Here is a 5,390-nt window from a genome sequence, read left to right on the forward strand (position 1 = left end):
CATTCACTCTGGGTGCCTGGACTGTGAGCGGCACTGTCTACATTTCCGTGCAGGTAGGGAACCCTTGTGGGTCTGTGAACCTCAGGTTCAACTGTTCAATCCCACCTGCTGCTGTGCAGTAGAGCCACCATCTCAGAAAGGGTCGCTCGGAGTCAGAATCCTGGCTTAATGTTCAGTCTCTGTCTCCTAGGAGGACCCCAGACCCAGGAGGTCAGGCTGGGCCTGGTTGGGCAGAATGATGGTTTCACCCAGTGTAGCAACTCACAGGGGGTACACGCCCTCCCATGCCCTGAGACCTCCTCCACACACCAGGCCTCATGTAACTCTTAGTCGTGTTCATTGTCATTTTTAATCAGAGATAGTATGCGACGAGTATGGTGGTAAATTGCTTAAATGGAATATGTCCTAGACTATATGAATATCAACACTAAAATGGTTTTGCAAGGCCTTTCTATATTGAATTACAACATTTGTTCCAACATTAGAACTAAGTGGAAGCCTTTTCGTTTTTTTCTCCTTTTCCTTTAATGACTACTTCATTCCCCCAAAAAGGTGTTGATCTAGGGTCACCAATACTAATCACCTTGATAGGGATGCATGCCACTGGCCTGAGGAGTCAGGCCCAAGTGGCAGCTGACACACAGTCAAAGGCAATTAGTAAACAGATTAGAGGAAGGCCAGGGGGCTGTGTGCTCAGCAGAAACCCACCAGAACAGGTAAGAGGGGGGTGGCAGGAGAATTTTCCTCAAAGAAGAGAAATGGAGGTTGGTCTTTTAAGAGGGGCAGCAGGGAACAGTGCTGGCTCACCTGGGCCAGTTCCCGATCCCTCATCCAGGACCTGCTGGTCTCTCTGTGGCCCAAGTGCTGGGCCCCGCTGGCTTGAGGCTTGCCACCTGGGAGACCCAGGCCAGGCAGAGTTCCAGCCCACCTCCAGGAGCAGCTGTGCCTCTCAGTATGGTTGTAGAAACTCCATGGCTCTGTCTGCACTGCCAAAGGGGTGCTGTGGAGACCTGGGGAGGGGGCGCTTCACAGAAGAGGTGCCTGTGGGCAGGAGAAAGCCCCAGCCAGGCAAACACGTGCCTTCATGAAGTTAGGAAGGTGATCAGGACACAGGCTGCGACCCCGAATTCAATGATTTGGCCAGTGTCTGAGCCAAAGCATTTGGCTCTGGCCAGCTGGTAGACTGATGTGGAGTCCCAGCCCACATCCCAGGAGTCGGCTCGGCCAGCGCTCCGTCCCTCAGCAGCACAGCCTGGGTGAGGCTTCTTGTTTCATCACACTCTGGGAGGGTTCAATGGCAGCCACCTGTGCCAGGCATTGGGCCCTGAGCCAGTTGGGGAGAGCCACTAGCAGGGGGGATACTTAGCCAAGTGTGGAGGCCCAGCTGTGAGCCCTGGGTCCTCCCTATACCTACCCCCGCTGCCTGGCACCTTCTAGAACTGGGATAGGCAGCTTGGTCTTCCAGAGAGGTGGAGTCCTGGGCAGGTGCTTGCATTTCCCTTGGCCAGTGCACAGTGGGCACTCCTGGGGCTCTGGGAGTCTGAGCACAATTGGCACGCCATCAGCCCACAGGGGTACTAGGCACCTGTACCTGTACAATATTAGCAGACAGGGCTATCACTTGTTGTTGGGAGAAGATACCACGGTTATGCCTCCTGTCGCCCCCTCTGTTTTCTTCAATGGCAGACAGCAAAACAGGCCAGCAAACGGGGTTAAGGAGGGCTTGGGAAATGAATGACACATTGAGGTGACTGGGTTGTGGCTGTAATTACACCTTGCTCACTGCAGTTACTAAATGCCAAATTACAAGCGTTTGCTCTTGATACCTCATTTGACCATGATTATAATAATTATGTCCCTATAAGAAGTTCAGCAAAAATGACCTTGGAAGGGGAAGTTAGCCAGGCAGCAATGAGTCGCAGAGCTGGGGTGCCAGGGGACACACTGTGTGGTTCCTGTGAGCGCTGCCCTGCGTGTGTGCGTTTAGGATGTCACTTTCCATGAATGATAAGGAGTCCAGTTTCTGCTGGAATGTTCAGGCAGAAGTAGAAGCACGACCCACAGGCAGTCCCACTATTTTTCCAATGTAAAGGGAGAGAGAAAATGTTTAGGCAAACTTTTTGTGTTTGTTTGTTTGAAGTTTCTTCCCAACTTCTATGAAGAGAGGGCTGATTCTTCAATGAAAGGTCTCAGGTGGTCACTGCTGCCCCTTCAGAAACCTCTAGACTGGACAGAGTGAAGGAGTAGCTATGTGTTAGGATAGTAACCACAAGACTAGCACTTCAAAACTACCAGGTGTTCTTTGGGAGAAAGATGAGGCTTTCTCCTCCTGTGAAGAGTTACGCAGGCGTCCTCAAACTGTGGCCCATGGGCCACTTGCGCCCCGCCGAGGACATTTATCCGGCCCCCCGGGTGTTTTTGCCCCATTTGTTTTTTAACTTCAACATAAGCTATGTGCAGTGTGCATAGGAATTTGTCCATAGTTTTTTGTTTTTTGTTTTAACTATGGTCGGGCCCTCCAACGGGTCTGAGGGACAGTGAACTGGCCCCGTTTAAAAAGTTTGAGGACCCCTGAGTTACAGTCTTGGAAACCCATAGGGGCAGTTCTACTCTGGCCTGTAGGGTCATGATGAGTTGGCATCAACTAGAGAATGAGACTGGGATAGAACGGAAAAAGAAAGAAAGAAACAGAACAAAACAAAAAACACTGCCATCAAGTCACATTCTGACTCAGTACGGCCGCAGAGGACAGAGCAGAAGGGCGCTCGGGTTTCTGGAGGTGAATCTCCATGATATCGGACAGCTTCATCTTTCTCCTGAGGTGCTCCTGAGGAGCTCAGCCCCCACCATCACCAGGCCTGCAGGCCGGACCGAGCTGAGTACCTTTCCATAGCAGGCCACGTATGGCGGCTGTAGGGGAGGGCTGCCCAGCTGGAGGACCTCTAGTAGAGGTTGACACTGAGACCCGCCCCTCTGGGTGGAACTGGTGCCCCTCAGCCCCCACCTGGACACAATGATGCTTTTGTAGAAACGATGCTATCAACACCGCAGCAACCTGAGAATCAGAATGACCGCCCACCCGTGTACCTGACCTGGAAAAGGGCTTCCTAGTTGACAGGTCACAGCCCCAAGCCCCCTTGCCTGGTCCTAGGGTCCCTGCCGGCAGGCTTGTAGGACAGAGAACTGGAGAAGAAGAGGCGCCTGAGACTCACTTCTGGCACACACCCGCTTTCCCTCGGCGTTGTCGGGAGCAGTATTGAGTCCTGGTCAAGGACGGCCCCTCTGTCCTTCCCTGCTGGGTGGGCATGAGTGGGCCCTGTCCATAGGGCACAGCAGGAGGCTCCTCCAGGGCCTTGCCCTCCTGTGTCCCCAAGTCTTGCCACCATGCAGGGTGCTGCCAGGAGGGACTGCAGGACTCTCATGCTTTGGGTGGACAGGGCTGGCTCAGGTTTGAGTGGCCCCAGATTGCAGTAGATTCCTGTGAGTGTGTGTCCCTGGGAAAGCAGTGGCTTCTCTGCCCTCACCTAGTCCACCGTGATGGACACAGAGAAGGTTACCTCAGGGCCACAGTGATGCTGTGGCCACCAATCATCAGTGAAGCTGGACAGGGGTAGGTCAGCCTCCTCTGCTTTGTCCCCACAGAGGAGCAGGACCCTAACTTCTGGCATCACTGAGTGGGACTCCATGTCAGGTGTCCACAGCCAGGCATCCATGGTCAGGTGTCCACGGTCCAGGAGAGCCGACCCGGAGAGGGTAAGTGCAGAGGGCTACCGCACAGCGGAGCCTGGCAGGCGCCCGACGTTTGGAGGCAAACTCTGCCATCAACAAGAAGGTCCTCACACCCAGTGCCTAGCCCTTGGTCAGGACAGAAGGCCCTGGCACTCATGACACACTCTGCTCACATACCCTATCCATGCAGAATGGTACCTTCTTCCAGGGGCCACTGGGGCGTCCAACTCCACGACTGGCCAGGACCCCTGTTGGTCACAGCCTAAGGGGTGACACTGGACAGGCAAGTGGGGCATCTGCCTTCCAGCCATGCTTGGTCAGCACCTCCCCAGCATGCAGCCCTGACCCCAAACTCAAAGACGCCACAACCCTCCCACCCCTACACACCAGGCATCCCGTTTGCAGCGATGTTTCGTTTGTGGGTGGCTTTGCAGGGCCAGACAGGTCCACTGAGTCAGCTGAGCTACTGAGCCCATGGACTGGAGGTGCCAAGCAGATCGTGGAGCTGGTTCTGCCATCAGGGCCCCACCCAACAGCTCCACTGCAGGAGCAGAGAACCTGGGCCTTCCTGTGGCAGGGACTGTCCTCCCGGAATGCCAGGGCTAGCCGGAGGCTGGTCAGATGCAGACAGCCGGGCACCTTTTCAAGTTACCTTCACATGTACTAATTACATTCACCATCCCGTGCTCCCATCACCCGGTATTTCCAACAGACATCGTCTTTCCGAGGCCCAGAAAGCAGTCACTCCGAATCCGCCAGGTCCTGGCGAGCAGTCATCGGCGTCAGCAGGTGGCTAGGTGTTTGCCCCTTCTAGCTAGTTACGGAGGTGGGATTGTCCGTGTCCTGCCATGACCAGCTGCTGTCCCTAGCACAGCGTTTTCACAGCTTGCCTACGTGACGTGCATCAGAACTCCCTTTCTCCTTGTGCCCAAACAGCCCTCCCTCCTGTGGCTGGACTACTATTGTTTGCCCATCTTCTGTCCGTGCACACTGGGATTGTGTCCATCCTTCGCTCCTGGGGGCAGTACCGCGGGGGACTTTGGGCTCTGCTTTCAGTCATTTGGGCTCATGCTGGCTAGTTCTTGGCCCAAGCCTCCCCCGGGCCCCCTCCCCACTACAGTCACAACCCAATTAGTGAGGCTCCAACCTTCTAACAGGATGAAAAGGGCGCCAAGCGGCATGGGCACATCAAGAGGCACAGGAAGCAGCCCCCTCCTCTGAGGGTCACTTGGAATTCCTCTGGAAATCTATCTCGGCTGAAACAAGGTCAAGTTTCTCCTCCACTGAGGCTGTCAGCTCCTGGAGCAGGATCAGGGCCCTTAAGTCAGAGGACGCCTGCCTCATGGCCCAGAACGGCACCACGGAGCCTGTTGGACAGTGCTCCCTGCCCTGGCTAGGGGACCCCTGTGACCCTTCCTCCCACCCAGAGCTCTCTCACATTAGGTGCGCAAGGCAGTTGGTGTTGGGGCTGGGTCTAGAGTGGGGGGCTTTGTGTGCTGTCCACAAGCTATGAGCCTCCCCCCGGGGGGCAGTGCCTGGTGAACGGTGGGCAGTAATGCCCAGTGAGTTCCTTAGCCCCTCTCCCATCAAGGAAACTTGGCAATGTCCGGAGCCAGTCCGGCTGTCCAATCTTGGTGAGGGCTGTTGCTGACGTGAGGGCA

The sequence above is a fragment of the Echinops telfairi genome, unplaced genomic scaffold (genome assembly GCF_000313985.2).
Source record: "Echinops telfairi isolate 266 unplaced genomic scaffold, ASM31398v2 ScPeMD7_7458;HRSCAF=8496, whole genome shotgun sequence".
Lineage (NCBI taxonomy): Eukaryota > Metazoa > Chordata > Mammalia > Afrosoricida > Tenrecidae > Echinops > Echinops telfairi.